This window comes from Cupressus sempervirens, chromosome 10, assembly GCF_028749045.1.
Source record: "Cupressus sempervirens isolate cs-2001-9-10 chromosome 10, ASM2874904v1, whole genome shotgun sequence".
In the NCBI taxonomy this organism is placed as follows: domain Eukaryota; kingdom Viridiplantae; phylum Streptophyta; class Pinopsida; order Cupressales; family Cupressaceae; genus Cupressus; species Cupressus sempervirens.
In genome coordinates, this window is record NC_143127.1 from 555,413,482 (window position 1) to 555,431,616 (window position 18,135).

Here is an 18,135-nt window from a genome sequence, read left to right on the forward strand (position 1 = left end):
ATGTTGATCTTGTACGATATTTCAACTACCCTCATGAAATCCTCTAAAGCTTACACTAACTTTCTATACATGAACTATTATCCTCCATATACTCTTCCTACTACCATTTCCCTTGCATCACCCTATCAACATCTTTGAGCATACCTTTCTATGGTCTTGGCTTATCATGACTTATCTTTCCTATAGGAGCACTATTTACATTCAAAAAGCTTGAGCTCTTTCTAAAAATTCAAAAAAAAAAAAATTGAAAAAAAAGAGAAGAAAATGTGCCTTGGTGAAAACTACTTCTTGTGGCACCTTGGTAGCAAAAGTAAAGAGAAATAAATCCATCCTATGGTGAAAACTACTTCTTGTGGCACCTTGGGTAAGTACCATGATGAAAACCTAGCAAATAGGCATCATGCGTAATTTTTCCATCATCCATATATCCCCTCTTCTCTCTTTGATCTTGACAATGTTGAGCTATCTTTGCATATTGGCTATCTTATCCACCAGATTTTCTATTGTGCTCTCCCATTCACTCATAGCCTCTATCTTGAGCTTTATTCTTATTTCTCTATCCCATTGCTATACTATCTAGTTGACCCCTTGGTCTTTATCATAATATATAAAACATGTTTCTCATAGGCCTCTTGACATGTCTACTCTCTTGGATTACACGCTTTCATGCTATCTTACTCATTGGCTTCCATCACTTATCTTATATGCTATCACACTTGTTGGCTTCATTGCTTATCCTACATGCTATCTTTCTCATTACTTCCATTGCTTATCCAAAATATGCTTCATATGACTATTTCACCTCTTCCCCTAGCTTGGGTACTCTTGAGGAGTTAGTTCTTGAGGATCACTTTCACTTGCTTCACATTCCTTCTTATGCATCTTTGCTTATCCATTGGCTTGTTTTTCCATCATATCCTACACCTTGCTAGACATTGGGAGAAAATGATGTGATCTTGCTTGAGAACTAGTGATCTCTAAATTATTCTAAAAATTTCCAAAAATCATATATGATGCTAAAAAAATCCTAAAAATAAAAAAAAAAGTCCTGAAAAAATGATCATCTTAGTGAAAACCTCGCAATAGGCACTTTGATGTATCACCAAAAAAATCAAAAATACAAAAATACAAACAAATTTGAAAAAAGTCCTGAAAAAATCTGTCAAGTGGTGAAAATTTGGAAACAGGTGCTACTTGAGACCCTTGCACCTCTGTCTATTAGTCTCAATCACCTATTTTGCTACACATTTCCTAGCTTGGAATTGTTTCTTGTCCTCGTCTTGGGGGCACAACTGCTTTTAGCCTATTGAGGTATTCTTGTGCATTAGGGTTTCTTGGACAACTCACAAAATAGTGTTTCTCAACACTTCCCCCACTTTGACATCAAGTGTTTTTCAACACTTTTCAGATAGTTTACCTACAGTCTTCGATGTTGCGATATTTTTTTCACTATTAGGATCAAGTCTTGAAGAAATGGCCAAGTGACTTACACACATGCACTTTAATACTTAAACGACTGAGCTATGCTGATCTTTATCTACTTTGTGTGATGTCTATGATGATTTCTTTACTATATGTTCCATCCCTAATAGTCTTTCAAGGATGTCATTGACTAGAAGAATGGGGGCACGGGGCATGTTTTCTTGATTTCTGCTTGTGGGCATACTTTGTTTGTCTATAGTGTTGTAAACATTTGTGCTTGTCCTATTCAACACTTTGACATATAAATGTATCATCCTTGACTGTTTTGCAAGACTGCATTGAGGGGTTATCTTGGCACTTATGCCTTGGTACAAGTATGATCTTGCTAAATTAAACTTAGGGAATCTAATTGCATAGTTATCTTGACTTACATGTCTCTGATGCTTAGATTGGATTTCCACATACCTATCTAATATTGATCATATTCATATCCTCATAGTTATACTAGTGATGGTTGTATGATCTCATGATGTCCCTAATAAATGCTCAATCTGAAATTAAGAGTCTAAATGTTATGCACTTCTTGCTGGTAAACCACTTTTCATATTAACTTGCATTTTAGGTTCATTTTCTAGCTTAGTCTTGCATTCTTGCATATGGGAAGAGCTCTCTCTTCATCTTTTCACAGACATATCAGCTAACTCTTTTCATATATTTCTTTACTTTCTTCTTGTTCATGTCTTTTCACCTTCTTAATCTTTCGCTTCATCTCTTTTTTATCTTATCATCACATTATATAAAGTTTTGACCTATTAAATAATTTCAACATCCTAGATTCATTTTCGGTATCGAAATCCAAATTTGAGTTCATCTTGATGGTCAAAATTGTCTTTTAAAATTCTACTTTCTTCTAAGTATTAGCTGACCCTTTGAGGTCTAATCTTTGAATCATCACTGGGGCATCTTCATTTCTTCATGTCTTCATCATTTCGATACTTCATATCTACTTCAATTCACTGTTTCATGTCTAAAATCACCTTTCTACTTGTTTCGACCTAATTTTTATGCTATATCCTTCAAGGTCAACTCTAGTCAAACTGGGGCATTTTATCAATTTTTTTATAGTCATTCTTGGGCTCTAATCATCTATCTGTCATCTTAGACATTGCTAAATTCTCGATTTTCTCATATCTAGCTTGTTTCTATGTCCCCTTACCTCATTTCGATTTCGATCCCGAGGGGGCAAAAATACTCTATTGCTGATTGTTACAACTATCTATTTCTTAAGAGCATTTGTTTGACCTTATCGCTTGTTCTCGATCTATCTACTTTGCTAAGTGTTAGCATTCTTCTTAAATTCTGACATCATCTTTTCCTAGTGTTCAGTACTACCACTATCAGGCTGTACATTTAGGACTTGCTATCTTTTTCTACATTTCGTTCTTCAAAATCAAATATCTATATCTATCACCACCTACTTGGCTTTCTATTTTCTTTGACATAATGTGTTCCCAGATCGATCACACATTAGTCAAAGAGGGGCAAATGTAATCACCTAAAAATGGTCATCTAGACTATTAGCCCCCTTTTCAACATTTTGGCTAAATTAATTTAATCACTTACCTAAGCCAAATTGCTAATAATCAATTTATTTGATTATAACCTATAATTTGACTATGCTATCCTAAGTTCATTATTTGATTAAAAGAACATGTCCCCTTTTAATTAAATAAAAGACCCCATTCTTCTAACCCACTTAAAGTGCACACATAAAGTCCTTTTTCTATTTTGCAATTAAAAGAAAAGGCTTTGTTTCTTTTGTCTTATATGACAAGTCAACTTATATTCTATTGGTTGATTTGTGTGTGTACATGGATCACTCCTATTTTCGAATTCCATCGTTGATCATTCACCATCTTCATCTTGATCTCCACCGTCCATACATCTTTAAAAGGGAGAGAGCTTTCCCCCTTAATCCATCCTCATTTTGAATATTGTTATGCTGCAGGTTTTCTAACAGGTTTCTTTGGAGCTTTGTGGAGAACTTCTATTTCTTGTCTACATTCTCTCATACCATAGCATTTTAGCTTAGATTCATGTTGCATGTTAGTTTAGCTTCTATTTTGCAATAATCTATCTCACATAGCTTAATATTTGGATTGTAACACTCTCATACATGTTTTAACATAGCTCCATTTTGCATCTCATTCTAACTTAATTTTCATTTGCATTGCATCCTTGAGGAACTCCTTGGGACATTTGCATTCTTGCATCTTATCTTTGGAATCTCCCATTGCATGGTTTACTAGCAAGAAAAGTATCTCTAAGGCTCATCTGAGAGCCCTTGAACTTGAAATACACTCTCTTGCACTCCGTGGATAGGGAGCTCTAAGCCGGCATCCAAGCATTTCGAACTCATGGAATCATTTGGATAGAATGGTTTAGAGTGTGACACATTTCTAGTGTACAACTATAATAGTCATTTTGAGATCTCGTAATGTATTGGAATCTAATATAATGTAATAAGAAGGCATGCCTTCTTCAAATCCCCTAATAGGTTGGAGTATATGTATATCTGAACTTATATTCAGGACATATTGTACCAAGTTATACAAGGAGTTTTCTTCAATGTTCTTTTTCTCTTGGTGCATGCACTTTCAACGGAGATAAATGTAAATATTTTTAAATTTATAAAATACAAGGCATGAGCCTATTACCGAACAAAAAAAAATGATAAAATAGCTCAACAATAACAGTTTAACAAAATAGTTCTATAATAGTAGTTTGAGTTGAGACATTCTTTCAAACTAAAATAAGTTTGTCGTGAAAACTACCATTATTTATCAAGACTACCTTCTATGACTACTAAATACTAGTGCTAACATGATTAACCATGCACTTTCCTTCATAAAAAATGGAAAATGGACTGAGACTACCTTTTACATCTATTACAAACTAAAACTACCAAGCTTTACCAAGCTGCTTCATTATCAAATTTGGGTAAAAACATAAACTACAACTGATAATAAGGGTCAACATAATAACTACTAACCACCACTATGGCTTTCTAACCTACTTGTTGACCTTGACTTTGTAACCAAAACCCTTTATATTTTCAGGAATGAAGAGGTCACCCTTTATATCTAGTTGAGCCTTCTTGGCAAGCCTTGAATTCTTGTTTAATCAATTCTCCTCTTCCATCTTTCATACAAACACATTTAATAATAATACAAAAAGGAAATAAATGTATTGTCCTTTACAACCCATTGGTCAACATTCCTTCCTCTAGACTCTTTCTCACCAATTACCAATGCACTCCAATATTTTTCCATGTCAACCTTGGCTGGTACAACATTAATGAGAGATGTATCATCTCATGATGCAACTCATACTTGTTATCCTTAATAAATGATTCAATGCAAGGTTTCCTGATCATGATTAAAAGTTGACATCACCTTGACATCTCTACTGTAGAGAAAAAACATATAAATTTGAATTTGAAGTATGGGTTAAGCATTTATGAGCACCAACTTGGCCTAGTTGCACCTCCCCCAAAAACATCACACTACACTTGAAATTACTACTACTTCAACCCATGAATCAAAATTATTCCCATCAATAATACAAAATTCCTCTAACACCCCTTTTTTGTCTTGTACCTTCAATGAGACTCTTATGTAATAACATCATCTACCTCACTATGTTCTCTCTTCACATGGGTATTGTTGAATTCCTTAAAGGATCCCAACAAATCTTTACTCCTTTGAATATGTTTGTTTAGGTACAAAACTTTAGGCACCCCTTTTATTATGGCATTGATTGTACTTAAAAAATTTCCTTCTATATGTAGTTTGGTTACATTTTAGGGATTTTTCCATTTTAGTTGTTATGAAAGTTTCCTAAACCTTAACCTCCTTGTTTATCCCATCGTTCCAACTTTTTTTTCATATCATAAAAATGTTATATGTCCAATCACAAACTACTAATTTAGCACAAAATAGCCCTAGACTGCCCTTTGAAGATCTGTCAAAATTGATTGTCATCCACTTTATATAAGGTAGAATCCATGATACCTCTTTCCCATTTAAGAAGGATAAGTTGTCAAAAGCCTATTAGTGTGCCTAAACTTAACCATATGCCATCAAGATTGAATTCTTGATTTTTCTTGATTAAAAGGTGTTATCACCCAAAAAAAAGCCATCTAGACTATGAGGCCCCTTTTTAGCATTTTTTTTGTATTAACATAGAGCAAAAAATTGGATAACAACAGTAAAAACTTATGGGTTACAATAATACAAGTCTTAGAGGAACAAGTGCCTAAGAAGAGTTCATAATATTAGCTAGCCTAAAAAAAAAAACTACTATAAACACCTACACATATGCAAAAACTAGCAATCATTAAACACATACATTTGGAGTAATCAACATTTAGGTAAAGACTTGTTAATACAAAAAAGTGTTCATAACACCAAAAAGGCCTGAAAGAAGTGTCCAACAATGTCTTATCTGTCTCCATGTCTTGGTAATGCTTGATCATGATGCACCATGTAGTCAACACTGGATCTATCTTCAATACTAAGCTTCTCAATGAACTATTTTAGGTTGTCCATTTCTCTTTGGTTGAGCATATCCTTGTGAATGGAGAAGTACTGGCATGATATAATGTCTTTTTTGTGGATCGTGACTTGCTCCTCCCTCATCAGCATAATGAACTTGTCCCTGGTAATCTCTAAGGTTGCAACAACCTGTGACATAATATAAAAATGAATGAGTTTACATCCAAACTCAATAAGTTGCCTCCTTCTCTTTTGAAAAATCTCTCCATTTCTCTCCTTCCAAAGAAACCACAAAATCTCACAAGTAAGAACAAACCAAAAAGTGGTAGACTTGAGATTGAAGGAGTCAACAAACCCAATTAAGGTTTCACTCCGTGACAAACTAGGATTGTTATTCCACACAATGGGTGACCCAAAGAAGATAGACCACACACCTTGGTCAAAAGCACAATAAAAAAATAAGTGTTCAAAAGATTCAGGGACAAAGCAAACACCACAAACAATAGAACAACCCAACTCATGAGGTAAAGTATTACTAACAACAAGTTTTCTTAAAAACAACAACCATCTAAAGCAAGACTTTTTAGGCTCACTAGGAGAGTGTCAAATGAGGTTAAGGATAGACTACCATCTAGAAATTGAAAGTTTCAGCCCCCAACCGCCCTTTCTAGCATTGTTGCTTGATATATCCATTGCTTATTCTTGATCAAATCATTACTAGGCTATTTATTTGGTTATAACCTATGGTTTGACCACTTTATCTAAAGCCTTTTATGTAATTGAAAGAACTCGTTGCCCTTTAATTAAATAATTTCCTCAAAGTCCCACTCATCCTTAGTATGCACACATAAAAGCTTTTTCCTATTTTAAAAATAAAAGAAAGGCATTTAATTCTCACATGAGGTGCAAACTTTCCAAGGTGGGTGGAATCTTTATTCTCCTTCACACATCTTTTGCCTCTTAAAAATCACAATTGATCTTACTTAGGTGAGATTCTTTGAGCACATGGATCACTCAAGGCTCATTCGCCACCCTTGAGTTTGCCTCCTAATCCCTACCCATTTGTTTGTCTTTAAAAGAAGGCTCTCTTCTCATTCTTTCATATTAGACTTTCATGCTATTGTTATTTTTTAGGTTTTCTTAGTGAAATTTTGGATCATTCAGAGCACTTGCAACATTCTTGCATTCTTAGCTCAATCTTCATTTTGCTTGCATCATAGCATACTTCATAGCTCAAATTCCTTTATGCTATAGTTTATATCACATATCTTAAGTAGGGTCTTTATAACTCTTCATGCTTATTAGATTACTCTTGCATTCCATTTAGAAAAGTTTGCATTTGCATTCCACTCTCTTGATTCTTAGATATTGGAATTCACACCTCTACTCTTTGAATCTTTCATTCTATGGTGCACCTTGCAAGGGTTGCTCTAGCTAGGTTCATTTGAGATCCACCATCACATAGCTAGATTGCATGTAATGGATAGAAATATACAAGCTCCTTCTTGAGACTCCCTCTTCCTTGGGTTCTCTCAAGTGTAATGGTTTATAGAAGTGTACCCTATTTTTGGTATACATTTTTGTCGCCCACTATGGGGCAAGACTTCATTATTTAGCTTCATTTTGCTTCTTTTTGTCACTTTTTGTGCTTACAAGTTTGGACTCTATTTTTGTTGCCTGAATTATCATACAATACTTTCTTTATGATCATATGATAATTTTTGAACTAGGATACAATGCAAGGCTAGTTTCACTGTCATACTGGTACTCTATATTATGTTGTATTTTTGTCTGGTAATTAGCATTCTATTTTAGTACAGAGTATCATTTTGGGAAGAAGTATCACCCTAACATACTAGGAAGTATCGTACAATACTAGGTTAGTCAGTAATACCATTTGACCTATTTTACTTGCTCAATTTAGCTTTCAGAATTCAAGTTGTGCTTTTTAGCTTTCATATTTTATTTATTGGCTTTTTAACAAGTCCTAACAATAGTTTTGTAGGGTTGTTTTGGGTTTCGTTGATTTTATTGATGCCCTAATCCTTGTTGTTTTCTAGGTGCCTATCTTGCTTACTTGTCTTGCTAAGAAAAATTGCAAAAATAAATGGGCTACTAACATTATCGCAAGTGTGCCCAAGTAAAACAAAAAAAAATGTGTGTCTTCATTTCATTTTAAGTGTGTGCCATATACTAGTTATTTCATTTTCATAGGCACATACAACCTTTAGTAAGGTTCCATTGTTGATAGGAGTGTGTGCTCTTTACCCTTGAGGCAAATCAGAAATCTTGACTCATCCTTGGTTCAAGAAAGTGGGTGGTATATTCTACTCTTTAATGGTCTTAATTAACTTGCTCGGCGTGTTTGGGGGAAGCATTGGGGAATAGAAGAGTATGCTCTTCACTTTCTTGGTAAATCAAAAATCTTGATCCCCTTGGTGTGGATCCATTTTGTTCAATCTCACTAGTGAGATTTTACCTTTAGAGGGCTTGCTATTGGTGGAAAGATACTAAAAGGAATCACCCAAAGTAGGAACAACCAAAACTAAGCTAATCCAACCCACTATAATTAAAACTTCTTGACAAAGACGAAATCCTTGGGGAGCATAACACTTGACTTCACTTACTGAAATTACTTATGGGATTGAAACTATGAGGAAATCACTAGGTGGGTATGCTTAAGATACTCTTGTGGTCATGAGGCCTTCATCTTGTATTGGGTGCAAGAAGGGTGTTATGAACGAAACCATTACTAGGCACCTTTGGATTTAGAGGTCATCCTATTTTGTCGCTCAATATCTTGGTGCAAGGATTGATCCTAGTGGACTTCCAAGATCATCCCAAGATTTGACTCACCATACGTATTCCTCTAGATGTGGGTAACCCATCTATGGCAAAGCCAATATCTATTGTGGGCAACCACATTGTGTGAGGCAAAGGAGCATCAAGTTGTAGGCCAAGATATTAAGTAACGATTCATGTCCTTTAGGTATATATTGCTTCAATGTCTCTTCAAATGTGGTAGACCAGTGAAAATCATTTGAACAAACAAAAATGGTAGTATTCATAGGGATTTTTTGCTTTCAAAACTTTCCAAGTGTTTTTCTTGGAAAATTTTCTTTGTCCCTTGTTCAATTGCTTCAGAATGTGTGTTTGCATCACAAATTGCTTTCAAAATTGCTATCTTGTTATTAAGTAACAATTCATGTCCTTTAGGTATATATTGCTTCAATGTCTCTTCAAATGTGCTAGAACCATGAAAACCATTTGAACATACAAAAATGGTAGTATTCATAGGGCTTTTTGGCTTTCAAAACTTCCCAAGTGTTTGTTTTGGAAAAATTTCTTTGTCCCTTGTTCAATTGCTTCAGAATGTGTGTTTGCATCACAAATTGCTTTCAAAATTGCTATCTTGCTATTAAGTAACGATTCATGTCCTTTAGGTATATATTGCTTCAATGTCTCTTCAAATGTGCTAGACCCGTGAAAATCATTTCAACATACAAAAATGGTAGTATTCATAGGGCTTTTTTGCTTTCAAAACTTCCCAAGTGTTTATCTTGGAAAAATTTCTTTGTCCCTTGTTCAATTGCTTTAAAATGTGTGTTTGCATCAAAATTACTTTCAAAATTGCTATCTTGCTATAAAAAAACTGAAAAAAAAAACTTTGTTATCACAATCATACTACACAAATTGGTTGAAAATTTTGGTCAAACATAGGTCTTTTAGGCACAAAAGTCACTAAAATTATCTTTGTTGGTCAACAGGTGTACTCCCTAACAAAGAAATACCATATGATACTTCTAGATTTTGCAAAGTATCATTTTTTCATACAAATTATATCATACTGCTATATTGGACTCTGTCATACTATTATTCAGAAAGTGTCATATTGTTCAAAACTATCGTATTTCTTATTCCAAACTTTCATATGAAATTCTTGGTTCTCCTACTATAGTTTTGCTTCCTATATTGTATTCCTTTGTCTTTGTACTTGGTTGATTTAGGGAAGTCTATACTTGATCATCTTGTCTCTCTAGTCTAAAAGATGCATGTTTGGCTCTATTTTAGGCCGAAAATGATCACCTTGGCTCCTTTAATACATACTTGACTTGAAGGATTGTTCACTTGTCATTTCCACTCACTCTATCTACTTGGCTTCTTGGCTTCTTGGCTTCTTGTCTAGCTCTTGACTTGAGTCACTAGTGTTGTAAGCCACTTGGACACTTTTGACAAGTCACTCTCATTATTATCTCTCTTTGATAAGTAAACATCTTTAGTTTCCAAGTTTGAATTCCAAGTGCTTTGTGTTATAACTAGGTTCCAACTTGGTCAAGGAAGTTATCCATCTTTTAGCTTTCAACAACTACCCTCTCTAACTAGGCATCCACATAAGCAACATTTTGAGGTTCAACCTATCTTTAACAAAGTAGAGGAAGACAAATTTGTTGCTTGGTGCTTGGTACGATCCTCTTAGCCATTTTGGTAGTTCCTTTGATCCTCCACTTGATACCCCTAGGGTTGAGAACCATGTGTCTTTCACCATGAATCAAGAAGAGAGAAACTCATGCTTAGATAGCTTCTTTACATTTAGACGATAACAAGTAGAAAGAGAGAAGAAAGCCTACCAAGATGAACAAGCAAGACAAGTGGTTGTTAGGATGAATGCTAATATATTTGAGGAAAACAATGCTTATGGCTTTGAAAATCATCATACAAATACATTTGGAGACCAAATTTATTATTCCACTTATAGTAATCCTTTGCAAACCTTGGGAACAATGGCAACACCCCTCCTAGGACTACAAGGTCTCGTCATGAGGGCTATATTTTTCCACCTAGACATTCCCACCATGGAAAACCTTTACAACATGGGAGTGAGGTAGATGATGAGGTTACTAGAAATGACCTCATAAAATTGCAACACGATGAATACCTTCAAACACTTATGGTCAAGGCTTCAAAACAAAATGGTGACCAATATTTTGCATACTTAACGTCTAGAGGATGGAAGCTCTATCCCATGACTTTGATGTTCAAAGGATCATTCAAAAGAGAGAACCTACTAAAATCAAGAGCTTGAGGAAACAATTCCAAGACTTACAAAATGAATTCACATGCATGAAAAGGGAAAAGGAAAAGCCTTAGTATTCACTTGTTGAGTCTATATGTGCACTTCTTTTTTACAGGAGTCTACATGATGCCCTTCCCACAAGATGTTGAGATCCCTAAATATGATAAATACAATGGAGATGGGGATTCACATGATCACGTTAGGTAATTATGTGCTCTTGGTATAGATTTCATTCATGAACGCACATATCTCATGAGACTTTTTCCAAGAAGTCTGAATGGGCAAGCCACAGAGTGGTTCACAAAGATTATGCCTCCTCTTAAATATTTTGATGAGCTTGTGCAAAGGTTCATACAACATTACTCTTACAACATACAACATCACATTACTATGTTGGACTTGTGCAACACCAGACAAAAATAAGGAGAACCTTTTGTCACTTATTTACAAAGATGGAGAAAATCGCATGCTAGATACCCTCAAAAAATTCCCACAATGAGAAGTGATAGGCCAACACTGGGGCAAATAATAACAAAATAATTAACAATTTTATGATGAAGTTCAGCTGGTCTATACATGTCAATTTGAGAGTATAAGCTTGTGAAAGGTGTCTGAGCAATATGCTATTGTTGCCTGACTTTTGGTCACCCATCATTTTTCAATGTCAAGTTAGTCTGGTGTCTAGGTCTAAATCTTTCATAGGTAGGCCATCCTTGTCGGGTTTTCCTTTCTCTTGACCTCTCATTTATTTGTTGGGTGGGTTGGTTTAAGTGTTGTCATGTCGGGTAGGTGATAGCTCCTAGCCCGGCAAGGATATCATGTTTTATTGATGATCTTCTCAGATAAAGGATATACAAATCTTTCTTATTTCAAAGATTCATGGAGCAGTATGTGCAATCCAAAAAGACATTTGGTTACTAAAGGCTCTGCAAATTTGGAAGATCTCTAGGTACAGAGGAATCCAAATTGGCAATGGTCAAAATGCTTGCACAATTGCAACTTGATGACAATAGAAGAGAGGCCTTGATTCAACAAAATGTAATTGATGCTTTGAAGTTGGAGGGGTTTCTTTGCTACTTCTCTTCTTAGAGAAGCCTAATTTGAATATGAAAGTCAAAGCTATAGCTATTCTAGCAGATTTAACTATGGAGCATGGAAGATCTTTTCTTCTCTATGATGACAAGACACCAATGGAAGCATGCAAGCTTGTTGAAGCCATCATGGGAATTCTAACTTTCTGTGAATTACCAATTGTAGAGAATTCAATGAAGGTGTTGTTATTGTTGACGAAAGCTTCAAATGATAGTCATGTTGCAGGATTGATTCAGGACAATGATAATAACCTTCAAACCATTCGGGCTTTTATCAAAATGGCCAAGCCTCCCTTGCAATATCGAGCTATACAACTGGCTTTTTCAATGTGCAAAAAAAATCCAAGTACCATGTCTATTGTAGAGCAAGATGATGACTGTTTGAAAGTGTTGCTGCACGGAATAAAAAAAATAACATATTTGAATGAAGCGTCCAAGTAGCTGCAATAGGAATTTTGTCATACATTCGGCTATCTGAAAATAACTTGAATAAGCTCATGGCCACTGAGAATGTCCTCCCAGCATTAGTTAACATCGTGTGTGGGGAAAACAAGGAAGGCCAAGCTAATGCCTTGGGATTTTTAGTAAGGTTAACTGATTCATTTGACATCCAAACACAACAGTTGTTGATTCAGTCGTGCCCTATTTTATGTCTAAAACAAGTGCTAAGGTTTGGAATTGCAGAAGCCAAAATCTTATCATGCAAGTTTCTGGAAAACATATCTAAAAACATTGCAAGACTAAATAGAGAAAATCATAGGTGGAGTTTCAATTTATCCAGGAAAACTTATGTTACTTGCAAGCTACAAAAAGGAAAATGCAGCTCAAAGGATTGCATTGTTGAGGCTGGAGTGGTTCCGAATATTGTAGAGATGCTGAAGGATCAAAATCCAAAAGTTTCTTTTGCTGGGTTGAAGGCATTGGATTTATTAATAGTAGAGGAAAGCATGCCAGAGCATGGTATACAAATCTTGGATAAGTGCAAAGTTATTGATAATTTGTTTCCATTGATCCAGTCCAATTCTCATGCCTGCTTTGAGAAATGTATTGATCTATTTGAAGTGATTCTCAAGCATTCGAGCATTAAATATATGTATGGGAAAATGGTTAAGATGTCTTTGACAACTCTTTGCACTAGCAGGGTGTCATCACTACAACAGAAAGTTGTTAGACTTTTTAGACAATTGGAAAAGCGAGTGCCATAATTAAATAATGGCTGTGAAATGTGGAAATTTGTTGAGATGATACCATTTTTATGTAAAAATCTAAAAATCTTTTGCAGGTCACATTGAAGATTTATTTTCATTTTATGGGATAAGGGCTGAATTCAGACAACATTTTCTTATTTGGACAAGGGCTAAGGAAATGAATAGCACGATGTTCACTTTTTGGATACTGCCAATGTCTTTTCCTGATGGTGGTGTTGTTTACTATTATCAAACTTAGAAGCATTTGAAGAGTATGAGGATATTTAGTGGATAAGTCACAGATTGGGATGGATAGAACATAGAATGTGTACCACTAATAAGGTTAGGATCCATTATATATGCAAACGACTGGTCGCATCCTGATTGTAGCACCTTCAAGATCATGTTAATTTGGTAGAGGACTATTCGGTTCTTCTTATGGAAGCCACAATATGTGAAAGGACAGAGTTGAATTGTTTCATCTTCTTTGCATGTTCAAAGTTTCTTATTCTGTCTTTTTGTGTTCAGGAAGGGAAAAGGTCATGAGTTCCTACGAACCTTATGTATTGTAAAATTCTATAAATACTGGAAGGAACAAATGTGAAAGGGTTGGCAAATTGTTGGTATGAAGGGAGATTGTAGAGACAATCACACTTGGTGTCAATTCTTTACTGTCCAGGTGCTTCCCTTTTCTACATATAGTCAGAGAGCTAGAGTGGAGGAGAGAGCACATTTAATTTCTATAATTTCATTCATGTATTGATATTAATGTTTAGTTTTTGTAATAGGTTTGGCTATAGTCTACAATATGATCAGAGTATTGTATCTGTGTGTTTAAAACAAGGAAAGGTTTTGTTATGAATTAGAATATTTGGGCAACACTTTTCTGATTACTTTCAATCGGAGCATTGTTATGATCAGTTTTGAGCACTTTCTTGTATTCTTGGTCAAATGGTGATTGGGAGATAGATTAGAGTACTGTCAACTTATCCTATTGCAAAGGTTTGAATGTTCAATCTTCATTTTTCATCTCGTGTCATTGCATTTGCATAACAAATAACATTCTTGCATCACCAATGTTGGGAAGTCATAGGATGTGTGAGTTCTTGAAATTGGATAGGATTAGAATCTAAATCTGCTTGAGTTAGTCCTGGATAGGATTAGCTTGGTTTTGCTTCTGCTATTCTCTGGTTAAGAACATGCCCCGCAGTAGGAATTAGAGATAAAATATAATTCATTGAATATCATTTACATAGGGAGTTGTACCTCAATTCAGAGGGAAACTAGATATTCTTAGAAATGGTTTCCCAACTGTTGTGTAAAGTTGTTCTTCATTATAAGTTTGGGCACATAAAAAGAGAAAAAGAAGAGGGACAATCTGTTTACCAACTGCTATCAAGGGATGATAGTTGTGAAATGAGGGATTATGAATGTAACTACAACATGCAAAATTAAATCTATGAAAAACTAAATAAATCCCAATGATGGGAACTATCACTTCTTGGCAACATGAACATTAGAAACAAAAATAAACATTAAAAACTATGATGATAGCAAATGTAACAATTCACAAATTCAACTAAATCTATAGAAAACAATACCAACACCAGGGATATAACTAATCTAATCTAATAATTCCTACCCAGCTATGATATTAATCTGTATGCAAAGCTATCTATGAAAACTAACTATTGAAATGAAGGAAAACCTTATTCTATTAAAGAACTCAAACAAACCAAACATAGGTTACAGAAATCACCAACATTCTTCAGAGTGGGCCCTTCCTCCTTAGTTTGTTGAATGATGAGATTTAAATAGTTCTTCCTTCAAAATTTTTGATCATGCCAGGTCTATATTATTGATCCGATTATTTTTCATATACAAATGCTCTCCTTGAGTTGATATATAAAGCTTCAATATAATAACAAAATCCAACTAGTGGGGCATAAATAAGCATGGCTGGGTTCTAACTAATGACTAATAAACCCACATAATTATAGACCATACATCATAAGATGGATTTGTTTGTTGTTATAATAGTATATAAATATGAGGAAAATCTTAGCCTAGGGGTTTCTCCTTTGGTGGATATAAACAAGTTTGTTATTGAGGAGACAGTAACTCATGCCCATGCCATGATATAAAATATTTTATAGCAAAAGTATTGTCTTCAGCCAGAACGATTCATAACAATATGGATTTAAAACAATTTGTAATATATTGATTAGTGAGTTTTCTTTCCGCGTGAGACTTGCACTATTAGCAACAATATGGAGTAATATTCGATCAGGTTTTTTTTTATGTTCACTCATACACTATCCTCCTTGACGTCTTCTTGTTGTATAGAATCTTTAGTGATGAAAGAGCTACAAGAAGATGCATAGCAAGTGACAGGAAGAACCATAACACATTATCAACATGTTAGATAAAGACATATCAACTTATAATTCACATACTTTATCTAATAACTAAATTAAATATTACTTACATATATTAGATCATATGCAACATAGAAAGAGAAAATGGAATATTAAAATAGATATTGAAATGAACTTGAAGGCTAATATGAAGGGTAAAATATGGCATAATCTAGGACATAAATTGCTCTCATCATTCCCCCCAACTTAGCTTATTACACGTCCTCGTGCAATCATTATGATCAAGAGGTTTTTTTTTTTTTTTTTTGTGAACTAAAAGTGCGTGGATTGATGGCTTTAGATTTTGTGTCCACCTTGAACCATGATGACTCATATATAAACACAAATCCCTTTCTTTGCTTCACATGACAAGCTTTCTTGTTTTTTTCTTCTTCAATAGGGATATCTCTTTCAAATTTTCATAAGTTATTTCTCTATTCTCTTTTCTTTTGCTTTTCGTTTCAATTTTTTTATAACATCATGGTTCACAAGCTTATATATAGGAGAAATTTATCTCAATTTGCACAAGAGGAGTTTAAATGGGTGAAACATGAGAGATAAGAGACAAAGAAAAGGCTTTTGTATGATGGATATAATGGATAGTGTCATGGAATTATAAAGGGTGATGGATGGAAGATAATAGGATGACATGCCTCCCCCCCCCCCAACTTAAAGGTTGACCGTCCACAGGAAACAAGGAGAGGCGAGGTAAGGGTGTTGCATAATGATCAAATATAATAAGCAATACAAATAAAGTTAAGAGATAAAATAAGGAAAAAAAAAATCAATTGTTTTACCAACATGAATGTGTAGAGAGACCAAGGCTAGAATAGAGAGTAACTCGGCAACTGTGGCCACCAAAATGGAGGAATCCACAACAGGGAATGAAGAGAAGCATACAAAACCGCAACACCACAAAATACCACCTTCCAACTGAAAGCATCAAAGAGAAGACCACTGGAAGGAACCAGAAAACTAGGACTAAGAAGGCAATCTGAGGAACCACCATCATCAATTGAAGCACTGGAGATCATACAATAGGTAGCAAATTCTACTAAAAACACCTCAACTGAACAAGTTGTATGCCTAAAATGTGAGCACACTTCTATGAGTCATTATATCCAAGATTGCTTAAGAATGAGGTCTCGAATGGTGGCTCATAGCTCTCTATTCATGGAGTGCAAGAGTTTGTGATGAAGGTCCTCAGTTTGACCTAGTTTGTGCCCTTGCAAGTACACCATAAAACGAGAGATTCAAGGATCAAAATATGCATGCAAAATGAAGGTGCAAGCTAATCTATATGATATCAATATAAAACAATGCAAGATCTAATCTAATATGAAAATGCAAGGATGGATCATGATGATGGAAGCCATGGATGCATGAGAGAAGAAGACAAGAAGATAGAAGTTCTCCACAAAAGCTTTAATATTCAAACTCCTTCAAAAATCGCTCTCCAAACCTGTAGCATAACAATAGCCTAGAATGTGTGTATGTAAAATGAGGAGAGGGCTCTCCCTTATAAAGAAGATTGGATGATCAAGATTAAGAGGTGAAAAGATTTAATCAAGGATGGAGAAAGAATGATCCATGTGAAATAAAGATCCACCAATGAGAAAATAGGAGGAAGATTAAATGGAATCCCACTTAAAAATATGTGCATTTAAGTGTGGAGGAATTTTTAATTTTTATTTATTTTATTTCCTCTTTAAGTGGGAATTTATTTATTTAAAAGGGAGCAAGTTTTTTTAATTAAATAAGAAATATTTAATTAAATTAAAAGAAGGGTTTTTCTCTTAATTAAGTAAATGTGGATGAATTATTTAATTAAAAGAGATGTTTTCTTTTAATTAAATGGGGACTTATTTTATTTAATTAAAAGGGAGATTTTCTTTTAATTAAATAAGACTTAGGATAAAACGATCAACCTTAGAAAATATTGAAATAATCGAATTTGATCAAGGAAATTGATTTGAATTGATTTAATAGAATATTACAAACCATTGATTTAGGAAATTGATAAATTGAATAATGGGGGCCCATAGTTTGGGTGATCATTTTAGGGTGCATACACAAGTAACACATACTATAGGTGATCAAAGATTTGACGATCACACTAAAGAGGAGCAGAGCTGCAAGAGTGAGCAATAGAAAGTGCCACGAATGAAAGAACCAAAGAAACCAATGAGCGTTCCTTAAAGGAATGATTAGTAGAAAAACCAAGAACACCAATTATGGTAGTTTTCAATTTTTCAATTTTTTTTCATTTTTTCACATTTTGATAATGACAAGTGATTGTTGGCAAGCCAATTTTCAATCACTCACTGCTTAATGACATTGTAAAAATAGTTTTCACCATTAAGGATTTATTTTGTAGTTAACATCTGC

The 18,135-nt window shown here is 34.5% G+C and overlaps 1 pseudogene; it reads left to right on the plus strand.

The window, feature by feature from the left end:
• The window catches only part of LOC149535096 (uncharacterized), a 19,304-nt pseudogene extending 5,915 nt beyond the window's left edge, over positions 1 to 13,389 (plus strand).
• The last annotated feature ends 4,746 nt before the right edge of the window (positions 13,390 to 18,135 follow it).